The 16,031-nt window shown below is 32.5% G+C and overlaps 1 protein-coding gene across 9 annotated transcripts in view; it reads left to right on the top strand.

Annotated features, from left to right (window-relative positions):
* LOC127728052 (cytosolic phospholipase A2-like) overlaps positions 1-16,031 on the top strand; it is a 60,776-nt gene that overhangs the window by 4,868 nt on the left and 39,877 nt on the right. For 2 of the 9 annotated variants that reach the window (XM_052235228.1, XM_052235232.1), the window contains 2 exons: positions 1,985-2,071; positions 14,852-14,943. The exons of 2 other annotated variants lie outside the window; for them this stretch is intronic. The gene's annotated coding sequence lies outside the window, so the exon portion shown is untranslated. Of the gene's footprint in view, positions 1-1,984; positions 2,072-9,733; positions 10,030-14,851; positions 14,944-16,031 lie in introns of those variants that run through there. 5 more of the 9 variants (XM_052235229.1, XM_052235226.1, XM_052235230.1 and 2 more) reach the window with 5 other exon arrangements.

The following is a 16,031-nucleotide window of genomic DNA, read 5'->3' as shown; positions in this document are numbered from 1 at the left end:
ACACTATGATATGAAAGAGGAAGCCAATTTGTTTGCCTCAAAAACAAAGCTATTGTTCACCAATAGTGTTTTTTTAAACAGTGTTAATGTTACGCTAATTTTAGTTCTCGTTTTGAGGCAAATCTAATACACTGTAATAAGAAATGTTTTTCGTCTTCAATTTGCTCATTATTACAGATAGTTTAGTACCTTTCTTTTCTTGGAATATTAATTGTCTTCCCCTTTCAATTATTAAACTCATTTTTTAAGAATGTGTACTTATGCGTATTTTGCCTATTGCTGCTCTTTTATTTAAGTTGCTGAATAAATCAAAATATCGTCGTGTGAGTTGTATATGTCCACTTTTGATAAAAATGGTGATAGATATCCAGGTCTAATGTTCTATCTCCATATACAAATATAATACGAGTTTTCTACATTTTACGTTTTTTTCTGTCAGAACTATATTGTTCGATCTCCAACTTCCAATAGATTATTATGACTTATTATTTAGTCGGACAACGGAAGTTCATGGAAAAGTATTTAATGTGTTTTATCTCCACTATTCTTCAAGTATTTTTTCTGTAAATTAATTGTTACTAAAACTATTTTAGTAGTACTATGTCTAAATTTCTTGCATGGTTTGAATTCAGTCAATGAGTATTTTTAGCAAATCAAGCAATTAAAAAATCCATTCTTAAAATTCTATTTGGAATATCATGTTTCAAATGTTTATGAAACAATCCTAGTCGCCAAACTTTATCAAAGACTTTTATGAGATCAATAAAAGCTGCAAATACCTTTTTATTTTATTGTTTATAATGATCAATTACAAATTTTCCCCCTTTTTTTCTGGAGAAGAATTAGAAGACGTTCGTTCCAGGTCTTTAGAAAATTTCCACTAGTAAAAATAAAATTAAAAGATTTATGAAGTAGTCTGATTAATACGGTTACAACATTTTTCAGCATTTCATTTGAGGTCATATCATCAGATGAACCTCTTCCCATTACGGAGCAATCTAATATCTTTTACTAATCCATCTTCATTTCTTTATTTTTATTTAGTTCATCTGATACAACAGAATAATTTAAATCAGCTTTCAGTACATTGCTTTGGTGGTTATTATATTCATAATACAACTTATTAAGAATTTTGTAAAATATAATAAGATCTTAATTTAGATATGAGATAGGAATACATTTGCATAATAAAGCCACCAAAATATTGAGTTAAAACAAAGGGGATTCATGCTTTGTTTCTCTCGTTTTTATCATTAAAATTGAGAATGGAAATGGAGAATGTGTCAAAGAGACAACAACCCGACCATAGAGCAGACAACAGCCAAGGCCACCAATGGGTCTTCAATGCAGCGAGAAACTCCCGCACCCGGAGACGTCCTTCAGCTGGCCCCTAAACAAATATGTATACTAGTTCAGTGATAATGGACGTCATACTAAACTCCAAATTATACACAAGAAACTAAAATTAATAATGATACAAGACTAACAAAGGCCAGAGGCTCCTGATTTGGGACAGGCGCAAAAATGCGGCGGGGTTAAACATGTTTTTTGAGATCTCAACCCTCCCCCTATACCTCTAGCCAATGTAGAAAAAACAAACGTACAACAGTACGCACAGTAAAACTCAGTATAAGAGAAGTCCGATTAGCCTACATACTTCTAATAAAGAACATGGTACTGAAATGTAAAAACATGTATATACTTGGTAGTTGTACTACTATTATACGTTATTCGTAAATAATTAATTTATTGTGTCTAAAAAAATCGAAATTTGTTACATCTTACCCGGTAGCAATTTGATATAATCTATGGAAGTGTTTTCTCACCCAGGGGAGACAATTACATAAATGATAGCCTGTATTTTGACGTCAACTGGAATAACTAAGGAGCATGTAATAAAAAGAAACATATGAAGGACACTTACTTTCATTCGTTATTGTTTTTGCTTGTGATATATTTAATGGAATAACTTTTATATATATAGAGACTATAAACAGAAAACTGAAACGTGTCTACTGCAAACAAACAAAAAGTATATAGTGTGGAGTACTATACGAAAAAGAAGTTCACCGTAAGTAAACGGACTTCAAAATAATAAATGATTTAATCAGTTTATAGGGATATTTACTAGCACGTTGATATTCTTAGTTGTGACATCAAATGAAATTTAGTTTTTAGAATTTTAACCCGTATTTTTTAAAAAATCTTTATTAAATGGATTTGTGAATAAATTTGATACAGATTAGATATTCATATTGTATGCAATGTGTATTGTAATAATTTAACTAGATCACTATTTGAATGTACGGTCTGTTATATTTAGGTAAAAATCGAAATATATTTGGTAAAGCTATACTTTATAAACTTTGGAAAACTTGCAATAATCTTTTTTAACTATAAATTTTGAAGCGGCCGCTTTGACCATGACTTAATTCAGCAATATTAGGCATTAGTCTAGAAATCAAAATCCTTTTCAATAAAATTACATGGGAAAATAACGGAAACGGGAATGGCAAATTATAAAGTATATGCATATCCACTATCTTCATGCACAGCTTTGTTTTTCAAATTCACCTGCTTTGAAGTATGTTTCTTTCCACCGAGTACTCTCTAATGTGCGCATTCTCAAAGAAATTATTAGTATTTAACTGTGTCAATATGGGAAGCATATCATACTGTATGATATGACCAATCGTAAAAACTTACAACATTGCAAGTATTCGTAATTATTATATAGATGTGTCTTTTTTTGCAGATAGATTTTGTTTTTTTATTCTAACTCTCGTATATATCTTTTCAATTACATACCGGTATGCACAGAAATCGATCCGTTTTATATGATATTATATGAAATTATAACAATAACGGTAGTATTGATTATTATAAAAACGTAATCTAGGACATTGAAAATATAAATGAAAACAAACAAGAAAACAGAATAGGAGATATTGAATTGAACTTCAAATAAAGAATTTAAAGAACTTATAAGAATATAAAACTTCTCTAATTCTGTAGATGTTCATGCATGTTTTTCATATCCTTTATTGTGGTATTTTGATGTCTCACTGACATGTTATTATATTTCTTCTCCCTCATACATGCACACGTTTTAACGCGTAAAAATAATAAGTTGACCTCATTTTTATGGTGTTTCTATCTTAGTTTCGCAAAGTCTTTTCTCCGTGTGTCCAAATACACATATATATATAAGCCTGGAGGAAAGTCTGTAACTCTTGCAACAGCATACACCCACCTACCAAATGTTTAGTCCAGCTTCTAACTTTAGTATTGAAATGCAATAACATCACGTTCAATGGTGAACATTATATCCAGGATAATGGATCAGCAATGGGAACAAAGGTGGCCTCGGCCTTTGCCAATATTTTTAAGGACACATTAGTACAGCAAATTCTAGATATTTCTCTTTATCAACCCCTCTCTTGGTTCCGATTCATCGACGATATTGACATGAAGTGGGATAATAATGAAAAAGAACTTCATGTAGGGATGTATAAATACCCTGCCACGTCCTGTCTGTGTTTTTGTGATCTGATGAGTTAAGCCCTTATCAACTGATTTTTATAGTTTGTTCATATGCTGTACTGTTACACCGCTGTCACAGGTTAGGGGAGGGTTTGGCGCCCGCTAACATGTTTAACCCCGCCACATTCTGTATGTGCCTGTCCCAAGTCAGGAGCCTGTAATTCAGTGGTTGTCGTTTGTTGCTGTATATCATATTTGTATTTCGTTCATTGTTTTTGTTTACATAAATCAGGCCGTTAGTTTTCTCGTTTGAAATTTTTTACATTTGTCATTTCGGGGCCTTTTAAAGTTGATTATGTGGTATGGGTTTTGCTCATTGTTGAAGGCCGTACGGTTATCTATAATTGTTAACCTCTACGTCATTTCGTCTCTGGTGAAGAGTTGTCTCATTGGCAATTATACCACATGATCATCTTCTTATGTTTATATTCATGTGTTCATTCAACACGCAAACGACGCCTATGCCTCAATAAAATTGTCTTATGAAATCTCTAATTCTAAGATCACATTTCTTGTCACTGCTACAAAAGTGAAGGACGGAATCATATTTACCGATCTGTATTGAAAGCCCACAGACAAACATCAATATATTTCTTCCCTGAGTTGTCATCCAAAACACTGCGCCAAGAGCATTTCATAGAGCCAGGCTATGAGAATGAGGCAGATTTGCTCCACCAAATGTACTGTGAAAAAAAGCATTTACAAGAACTTCGCGGTCACCTAAAAACGGGGCTACAGAAGAAAAGACATTGATAGAGGTTTCTCTCGTGCTAACAAAATCAACAGAAATGAATTTTACAATAAACAGGGAAAAGGGTTATCAAAAAAGTCCCGTGTGTGCTGACTTACCATCCCAAATTTGTCAAATATTACACCTTATCCGCAAAATTTGGAAAGATTTCGAAAAACATCCTGACAATCCAATATATTCCCCGAGCCCAAAAGCCTTAAAGACTTACCGGTGAAAAATGATTTTCCTCTAAACCAGGCTCTTCGTCAGCAGGCTCTTGCAAGGGTTGTGGGAACAAAAGATGTCAGAAATGCAAGCATATACTGCATACCTAGATTTTTAACGGTCACCTCTCTTGCAACTTCATACCATCTTTACCTGCATATGGGATATACATTTCCCAACTAATTCGGTATGCAAGAGCTTGCAGCTGCTACTCAGACCTTATAAAACGTCACCAGTGTCTGAGCAGAAAGATGATGAACCAGGGTTATGTCAAAGAACGTCTCGTCCTTTTTCTAATAAAGTGTTGATAAATATTCCGTATCAATTTCACAAATAATACATGATGGTCTTGAAGTATAGATTCTAGGTACTGACGTTGTTTATCATCTTAATTACGTGTTATAGTGTTCTTTAATTGTCTTTGTAAATTATTAACCTTTACTGTTTAGTCCATTTTTGGTAATAACCTTTTAGCGTGGGTCAGAACTTATACATCCTGCCATTGTTTTATTGTGCAATGGTCATTTTTTTCTTTCATTTTTGCTTATGTGCTTTGTCAATATGCCAATTTGTTTTTCTTTGTTGACATATTTGTTTTCATATTGATTAGAATTATTACACAATGTTGACTGCTGTACCGCTATTTTTGACATTTTTACCTACCGTTATTATGTCTGTGTTTTGTTCACACACTGTTGTCAACATAATGGAATTTTATGCGAATGTCATACAAGTGAGAGGTTTATTCCACCATTTTTTTCATAAGGAAATGCCTGTACAAAGTCAGGAATATGACAGTTGTTTTCCATTCGTTTGATGTGTTTGAGCTTTCGATTTTGCCATTTGATATGGGACTTTCCGTTTTGAATTTTTCTTGGGAGTTCGGTAATTTTGTTATTTTACTTTTTGTACGAAATGAATCATTTTTGCAATGTTACTTGCACGACTACAAACACTGTGTACCTTCTACAGTGTAAATGTGGTAAACAATATGTTGGTAAGTCCGAACAAACATTAAACAAACGTATGAACGGCCATCGTAGTGACTATGAATGTAAGCCAGACCTTCCTCTCACTCGACATTTGAAATCCCCTGACAACACTAAGGCAGATTTCAATCAACTGATAATTACCATCATTTAACACACCACTGCTATGCCCGGGAGAAGAGAATCACTAGGGAATGATTTATGATAAGAACAGTAAAAACGTTGGCACCAAATCGATGAACAGCTGTAGTTTAAATCGCACAGTGCTAACCACTGCAACTGGGTGTGTTAGTTCGATTTTTGATGCATAATGCAGCCTCTGTTGTAAATACTGAATTTGCATGTACTCTGGGATTGCATATAATTATCCAGTTGTATAGACTAAAAAACACCTTGTTAAGTTCTTTTTAACAGATTTTGAAAAGTAAAGGTTTAAGGGTCTTTTAGTATCTGGTTTTAATGGGACTTAATGGCCGACGTCAACATTTTCCACCTTATTTATTCATAAACCATTCCACCGGTTTCTTATCGATTTCCTACATCATATTTCTATATTCTTGTAAAATAATAAATAAGTTTTTGCGTACGAATGACAGGATGCATTTGGTTGTCATGATAACCACCCAGTTCTTTGTCCTTTTTAGGCAATTGCAATGTATAGTAGTTAAGGATGTTCGCTCGTCTATTTAGAAATAACAAGCTTTTAAATGACTGTTATAAATTGATAGTATATAAATAACATAAATTAAATAGCAGAAAAAAATGGTAGGACCGTGACCTTGTTTTCAAGATATAATCAATTGAAAATTTGGCGGGAAATGATTCTCTCTAGATTTTTCATACATTTAACATTGCCACCTTTTTTCTTTCAAAAACTATGAAAAAATAACAAGGACTTTATAAGGTTTTCATAAATGGCTTGTCAAACTATATATATAAAAATTATGAACAGAAAAGTAGAGGTTAGCGGGAAATTTTTTTTATTGGCACTAAATGGATAAAACTAGAGGATTCCAAATATCTGACAAAAAAGTCAAAAAGAAGGGTAGCGAACATCCTTTTAAAAATATGATTATAATGCAATTTTATGTTGTATCAATGTTTCTGATTGGATGTCAATACACCTTATCGCTAATCCCGCTTGACCCGAGAATCAGTCCCGCTCGAACTTTTGACGTCATACAACAATCACTTTTCCATTGTGGCGTCAGATATTTTCTATTATGACGTCAAAATTTTACGGGAACTTGTGTGATGTCCAGTAATGGCGGACAAATAGCGATAAGGTGTATAAGCGTAAAATTCTCTATCTTCCTGTCTGTAACTAAGGAAGCCGACATTTTGAATTTCAGAATGTATTGACATGTAATTTCTCCAATAATAAGCAAAAACTCACCTTTTGCACCTAGAAATCATCTTTAAATCAAATTTTATTACATTTTGAAGCAGACAAGAAGCCAGAAAACGCCTGGTGTTTAAGTTTGATGCCGGAAGCATACCTATGACATCACCTAGCTATGGCGCCAAAGAAGATAACATCATTTCGCGGAATTTTCGTTTAATGAAAATTTTACACTGAAATAACGACTAAAATTGAATGATTTGTTTATTTTGCATTAGAATAGAGATAACTGTATTGTATTTGAAGGTTTGCGGACGTCCATCGGTAGTTTTACTGTCGCAAATTTAGTTTACCTGGCGACGAATTCTGTTTTTCTGTAGTCTGGTTGCTGTCTCAGTAATGTATACGTCACGTCTCATTTTATTTTAAACATTTGTATAACATTTGAAAAAAAGCTTGCATTACAAAGTCTTTCTTACATTTCTACAAAGGGGCTCCAAAACAGTATAATTGTATTTATCAAAATGCCTATATGGTATTATCAAAGTTGCGATCGGAATCAAATACAAAGATATAGAATTAAGGAAGTATCTTTGTTTACTAATTTGATTGACTTTATCTAAAACAACCATTGACAAGTTCTTTATTGTTATCATTCTGAATAACACAGGAACACATTGGACCGAGAAGGATATTATCTAACACATCATTATTCGAGTACTAGTATCAAATTTGCGGATGTTTTGAGTTTAAATAGGTAGCTGAATTCAGTCAAGTTATACGTTTTTATTTTAAAATTTGGTATTCATTTAATCACCATGTTAGCCCTAATATTCGTTCTACTGTTTAGTGTGACGTCCATTTTCGCTGAACTATACATTATTGTTTACGGGTCAGCTGAAGCCCACCTCCGAGTGCGGAATTTTCTCGCTGTGTTGAAGACCCATTGGTGGCCTTGCTCTTTGGTCGGGTTGTTGTATCTTTGACGCGTTTCCCGTTTCCATTCTCAATTTCACTGTACTTGGAAATCAATACGAATTTTGCTTTTAAAATGATGCATCGCACTCCAGTATAGCATACAAAGCATAACAAGTGTCTAGTAGTACACAAAAAATGATTTTGTTCGGACGAACATTAGAAACCTCTTGGGTCTTTTATTATTTCTGGTTTGGTTCTAATATCAGGTTACATGTATTTCTGGGATTTGGTCAGTCTGATTAAAAGCATACCTCTCACTTGCTACCGTTTATTTACTTAGGAGCGTCATAATATATCACAAAACGGGAGCGATGAGATGTTAGATTTTAATCAGGCTGGGGTTTGGTGTATTTAATGTCTATCAATTTAGATAAACCCTCTTGCATACATCGTTTTGGTTTTGACAAATTCAGTGACACTAACAATGACCACTTTTCAACCAAATAAAATATTTACAGTTACTGTCTCATTTATGTATTCAAAAGAATTAATATTTCAATGATGAGCATCCATTGTCATATCAAGGATGAGAAACCCAATGTAATGCAATTGTAAAATAATAAATTAATAATCACAATTTAAGTGTTTGGATGAGAGCTCGCTTTGAAAGCGAAATGTTGTGTTTGATTTCCGAAAATTTATATTTACTCCTCCAAAGAGTACAAAAAATTAAGTTGTAAGAACAGATACTGGTCTGCTTTGAGTGATTTGTGTTGATATGATGATAAATGTTCTCTTGGCTGTTACCTTGTCAGTTAGTCAGTTTGTGAACTGTCTGTATCTCAGTAGCAGCAATTCAGCAGCGCCTACATAAGGAGTATATATCTCCTAGTTGAATCGATGTTTCAGAGTTTACGTGTTCGTTCAAGGTAAGCAAGGGTTTCTACTTGTAAAGTTGAAGTCACCCATTCTAATGTTTTACTGACGCATTCATGATTTGGTTGACCTTTAGAAAAATAATTCTACAACTGAATTCACTGGATTTATTGGATTCTAGTGACTGTTATACACGAAAATACATGTAAAGCTATTTAGTTTTCTCAACTAAATTCAAAAATGTAATCTCAATTTAATGCATTCTGGACAAATCTTCGAAAATGTACAGTATACATAGCTTTTTCAATTTATTCCGAAATTTTCTACCAGAATAGAAAAATCATACCAAAATAATCTCTTTTAAGAATATAAAATTCAATATATATAACACTGTCTTTCGATGAATACAATAGAAGATAAAACAGTAGATACAATTTTGAGATGTTAAGAGTAAAACATGCAGAATGTGCTAGGGGCCATCTTAAACTTGCAGTGAGGTGAGAGTTGTTTTTTTTTTGCTTCGTGTTGAAGACTACACTGTGACTTTGAGGCGGATAACAGCAATACAAGAGCTGTTCCTTTGCTTTTTGTGTGTTTTTTGCTGTTCATGTACTGATTTGGTGTTATGGAGGGATAACCCATATCCTTTGTTTTTCTTTTAGAATGCATTCCTAACTTCATGTTAAACTCTATGTTTTAGCAAAAAAAAACCTTTAAATCATACTTTATATGTAACACTAAAGACGGTAACATTCATAGTTGGTTCATAGAATTTAAACAACAATTTGCATACTGGAGTCCTGCAATTCAGAAAAACAAAAAGTCTTAGAACTTTTTTTTTCACCAGGGTAACTCTGTGACCATGGTGTTGTCTTGTTTTTCTTCGACTTCATGTTTTTTTTTTAATTTTCCCATTGGTATCTTCTCTATTTTGAGGATGCCATAAAGCAAAGTATTGAGTGTGTACTAGATAACAAAGGACAGACAATAGAACGGTTTAACCGCTGTTTCTTTTATAAGCCAACACCATGACGATGAACAACATACGACAGTGTACATACATGTATATATGTGATCGCTAGTATTTTAAATCAATTTGTAAATAATTTATTTAATTGTGTCTAAAAACTCGAAATGTGTTACGTTTTACCTGGCAGCAGTTTGATATAATCAATGTACGCCGATGTGAAATGGTTTAACACCCAGGGGAGACAATTAGATATTTGGGTCGGGGACATGTCATTGAAAAGATATGGTGGACATCTACACTCCTGTGTTATTTATCCTCGAGATATATTTGATAGAACCTTTTTCAACAAAGAGGATAGACTGTAAATAAAAATATGAAGTAATGTGTCTCCTGCAAAAAATATAGTGTGTGAAGTACTGCGTACTAGAAGTCCGTAGTAAGTAAATATGAATTTCATAATAATGAATATTTTAATCATTTATAGATATATTTTTCAGCACATTGATATTTAAAGTTATGACTAAAAATGATATTTGAATTAGAATGTTTTAATGGTGGGTTTTAAACCTTGACTTAATTGAATTGTATATAAATGTGGTTAACATTGTAGAAAGTTTGCACTTATGTAACTAGATATCTATTTGAATGTAAAAAAATGAAATATGTATAATTTTTTATAAACCTATGGAAAACTTACAATTTTTATCAATGGCAATACACAGTGCATTGTGATATGCTCAAATTAACTATAAATTTTGATGCAGAATCAGCTTCTCTAATGATTTTTAGCCAAAATAAATATTTTTTTCAAATGATCTACAAAAAGATATGATTTTTTTTATGTTTTAAGTCATTAGGCATGTTCGTCTACTTGTTAAAGACTAACACGCTGAGTTAGTTAATTCATGCTAGCTAACGTGCTAACAGTCTGCTGGAAGATATGTCAACATACCCGGGAACATTATTCTGACTCAGAGCCGACCAGTCTTTGTTTTTACTCCTAAATGCCGCGTGCTTACCAGCGACTCTTTTCACAAAAAATCTTACGATTAAAATTGATCGTAAGTTATACTGAAATGTGTTTGACTTACGAGTATTTTTACTCTTAAGATTTTTTGTGAAAAGAGCCGCTGAACAGCAGCAAAAATCATAGTCTTATTTCTTCTACCTTCAGATTCTAAAATAGAACGTGCTTTAATTACAATTAGCACAGTTTTATGCATTGTGCAAAATCAGATGAAGATTTTATTTGAGTTTTATTTTTTTCAATTTGTTTGTTTGTTTTTATTTTATTTTATTGCTTTCATGATTTTTATTATTTTTCTTTTAAAGAATCTGTATAGTTGTCCATGATATAATCTCTCTTGTTTCATTCATCGTCTTATTCGTGGACCAATGTATATAACTTTGTTTGTTTTGTATTTTTTGTATTTTTGTGTTGGTCGAATATTTGTCTTTTGATCTTTTGCTTTTTTTGCCATGGTGTTGTCAGTTTATTTTCGACTTATGAGTTTTAATTTCCCTTTGGCATCTATCGCCTCACTTTTAAAATGTTTTCTCTATATCATGAACATTTCGATTAATCACATATAGAGAAATTTCAACTTGGCTATAAAATCGTCCTCCTGACAGACGACAATTTTAGTCGTTTGTGCTCTCACTTGATTCATTTAAGACATATTCGTTTCTGAATTTTGAATGTTGAACCCTTCAAATGTCTCTTTCCGGAGCGCTTTTGTTGAGTTCATTTTGCTCAAATCTTTAGTGTTTTGTGGACTCATTTTGTATTTTCGTCTTTTTATTTGGTCATACATGATTTTGTAAGACTCAGTTGGGCTAGTTTTTTTTTATCGTATGACATATTAAACAGACACCTTCAGAAAATGTTTAATGAATTATACACTCAAATTATACACGCAAAACATATTTGGCAAGTGAGGATATTCTGTAAACAGGAGAATGTGAAATAAAACAGTAATTTCAAGATGATCGTTAAATATTTTGAGGTTTTAATTACATGCATTTTTACCCTCTTGCTCCAAACACACCAAATAACAAAATTTCAAAAGGAAGATAGTGAAATAAAAACCGTGACAAACATATATAAAAAAATTTGCCAACCCATTTGAAGTTCAATGATATATACCTATAATGTCATTTCGGATGTGTTTACAATCTCACAATAAACAAAATTAATTGTTAAAATTGCAATTGTATATCATCTGGCTTTATTCCATTGTACGTCATGTATAGTTAATTTCTTTCGTGAAATGGTTGATTCACTTTATCAAGTTTTGACACGGATGGTCAGACAATTGATCCTTTAATGGAGTTTTACTTATCCTAAATCTAATCTATGAAATCTTGATTAAACTATACAAGATTTATATTTATTTCTTCAGACGGTGTTATTCAAAAGTTTGTCTGAACTTGAGAATTATTTTATATAATTTTTTAACTGGGATATAATGTAAGTGAAACTTTAAAAGTCCTATATTCGGGATCACTGGTTCGGAAGTTCAACAATTTACTATAAAATACCTCCACATTTCTCAAGAGTAAAGTGAAATAAACAAGTAATCCATCATTTGCTTAAATATTGCATTTTTAATTACTTTCCCTTTCGAAAAGCGTCTCATTTTTGCGTGCAATAAAACACTGAATACTTGAACCGGTATAACTATGTGAGTGTATAATTAAAGCGATATTTTTCATTGGGTATCTTTTTTTTTTATTTGACACATAAATTCTAATATACCATTTTCATATCAATGTTACATCCGGTTCAAATTCACATAAGAAAATAACTCTATTTTGAAAATTCAATATCAAAATCACTTCCGTAAACTGTAAATTTGCTTTTGTCGCATATGCATACTTTGAGCTAATGTTTTGTTTAAGAAATGAGACATTTGAGATCAGAATTACATAAGAATGTATTGTTTGCTTGATATGTTCTTTCTTGAATCCAATGTCTTCATATTCACTATGTATCAATTTTCAATTATTTAAATGTTTACTAAATTTTTTACAAAATTAGATTAAGAATAACATTAGACGGTCAACAGCCGATCTTTCCGGCCTTATATTCAGAATAACCACACTTGACAGTGGCGGATCCAGGATTTTCGAAAGGGAGATTTGCGAAGGAAGCCTTCGAAAATAAGGGAAAAGGAGTTTATAACTTTATGATCACCCTATGTACAAATGGTACGAGAAATTGGTCAATAAGTATTGTAAAAACCATTTCGCTGTTTATGTTTAAGTTCAAAACGGTATGTCAATGAAATATATGTGTGAATGGAAGTGCAACCCAATGACACACAAAAAACCGAGAGATAGAGAGATATCGGTATAGTACTTTGGCATTTTAATTTGTGTCGTCGTCTTAAAGAAAACCATATATGTTGAAGGTTACAGTTTTATAATTAAAATCACTGAGATTATCGATAAAAGTCCTTTAACAAAATATTTTCCTTTTAATAATTTAAGTATACCTGGACGAATGAATAGAATGTTTCAAAAATAATGCAAATATATTATACGTAAAGAAATTTATGTGGTTTTAAAATATTTTAATTTGATTGAAATACGTTTTTAATTTTGTAATACGAATTACAAGACATATTGACCGAATGTCAATAGAAACCAAATGCAATCTTTGAAGCAAATTATGTGCCCTTCCCTCATGAAAACCTTGGTGATACATGTTGTACGGTAACGGGTTGATGTAATACCTTAAGCTTTTTTATCAGCCATAAAGAATGACGTAAACTTAAAATTCAACCACATCAATATATTTTTATTCTATATGTTTAAAAAATATGACATTGCTAAATTGATCACGATTTTCCGGCACTCTATAACTACTAAGACTAAATTTCACATAAAACTATGACCGCATAATATTTTTCTACCATTTTTATAAAATGAGGAGGAGATGTGGTATGATTGCCAATAAGACAACTATCCACCAGCGACCAAATGACATAGATGTTAGCAACAATATATACAGGTCGGCGTTTGGACTTCAACACTGAGCAAAACTTATACTGTATAGCTAGCTATATAAGACCCCGACATAACAAATTGTATGACATGATTGCCAATAAGACAACTATCCACCAGAGACTAAATGACGTAGATGTTAGCAACATTATATACAGGTCACCGTACGGACTGAGCAAAACCCATTCCTCATAGCTAGCTATATAAGACCCCGACATAACAAATTGTATGACATGATTGCCAATAAGACAACTATCCACCAGAGACTAAATGACGTCGATGTTAGCAACAATATATTCAGGTCACCGTACGGACTGAGCAAAACCCATTCCTCATAGCTAGCTATATAAGACCCCGACATAACGAATTGTGTGACATGATTGCTAATAAGACAACTATCCATCAGAGACTAAATGACATTTATTACTAGTTAGAATAAAATATAGCTTCACAAGAAATTTTTAGTGTAATTGATTGAAATTAAATATAATTTTGAATTCAGCTAGCTATGTATTTCGAGCAGAAGTGAAACAACATTGTTTTGAAACCTGCATTTTCATGGATTCAAATTGTCAACGAATATGTTTTTGTTTTAGACAGTCCATGAAAATTGATATCAAAGCACCGATATAAATGTAATCACCCCGCCACATTCTGTATGTGCCTGTCCTAAGTCTGTATTTCAGTGGTTGTCGTTTGTTGCTGTATATCATATCTGTTTTTCGTTCATTGTTTTGTACATAAATCAGGCCGTTAGTTTTCTCGTTTGAATTGTTTAACATTTATCATTTCGGGGCCTGTTATAGCTTACTATACGGTATGGGTTTTGTTTATTGTCAAAGGCCGTACGTGACCTTTGGTTGTTGACTTCTATTGTTTCATTGGCAATCATACCACAGCTTAATTTTATATATCAAGTAGTACATTGTCACTACAGTTATTAATCAATATGATAATGTGTATCTGTTACCCCAAGCTGGCAGTATTTCAGGTTTACTTCTTTTATATAATTATTCTGTATTTGCAATTGTAATTCCTATTTAGTCTTTTGGGGGTAGCTTTAATAGAAAAAAAACAACTTAGCTCATTTTTATAGGGTGTTTGTGTGTTTGCATGTACTATTGTCGGTGGTGTTGAGTTTTGTTTCTTCATTAAATAGTGTGCCAACATTAAATATCATTTATCTATTTATTTTTGAGGTTTATAAAATGTACAACCTGTTCGTAACACTAAGGTTTTTCTACCTACAGGTTTAGATGGCCTAAGAGAGATTTGGCTTAATTGTTTCCAACTTTTCCATGGATTCCAATGCTCTTCACTTTCACGATATGCGGATATCACGGTAAAATTTCAAACTATTATCAAACAATAAGGTATCGTTGGGTGTATGAAAATCGCTGACAACATGGAACGTTACAACAGCAAACTCCATACTACAACTAAAGAAGTGTAGTCATATAAGTAACATAATTTTAAAGTTTAAAAAAAATCTGATTAATAGGGATATAACTTATATGTCATCATTAATAGAGATCAAAATACTCATGTTTTTATAATAAAGCGTGTACATTTTTTTCTTATCTGCGAGACGGATTTTTGCACGACTCCTGAGCACATTTTCAATTTTCGAATTATCGCGTGCACAAAATTATTTTGTGTCAGTGTTATGTGGAATTAGCAATAGGTTTTCCTCAAATCTTTAATTAAATAAATTCACGGATATGTTGCAATCGTCGTAAATGCATTCCCGTCCTACTTTTCCCCGCCGGAATGTGACCTACAGAATTCGAATTATCACCGGGTTTGGACTTGCATGAATAACACGACGGGTGCCACATGTGGTGAAGTTTAGATTTGGTTACGTCGGATATCGATTCATTTTAATGTGCACACTAGCGGCAACATAACATCAAAATCTCAACGAAAACCGGGAAGTGCTTCCGGTGACATAATCGAAAATGATGTCGCTTAAAGTCATCGAATGTTTGGAAACTGCTTTTCTACCGTTGATATGGCGCTATGGACAATGTCACCTAACGGTACTCTAGCGTGTGTTCATGGACCATGACGAGGTTTAAAACGAGGATACTCTGAAAATATGTATTTCTCTAAATTGTAAAGAATTTATTGTTTGAAATATTTACCATATACTGAAAAATGCATAATTTCTTTTTTCCGTTAGTACAAGTTTTATTTCGATAATCTTCTTCAAATCATGAAAAATGTTATCGTCATTTGCTTTCACTTCGAATATTTGATCAATGATTATAAATAACATTCAATAATGAGCTTTGTATCTTTGATAAGTTTTTACTACAATAAAAGACATATATATATTGTTTAGAGTTGTGTGCTAGCTACCAGTGTGTAGAGTTGTGTGCTAGCTACCATGCATTGTGTAGAGTTGTGTGCTAGCTACCAGTGTGTAGA

Source organism: Mytilus californianus, unplaced genomic scaffold, assembly GCF_021869535.1.
Source record: "Mytilus californianus isolate M0D057914Y unplaced genomic scaffold, xbMytCali1.0.p SCAF_2, whole genome shotgun sequence".
Classification (NCBI taxonomy): Eukaryota; Metazoa; Mollusca; class Bivalvia; order Mytilida; family Mytilidae; genus Mytilus; species Mytilus californianus.
This window is presented reverse-complemented; position numbering and strand designations above follow the sequence as displayed.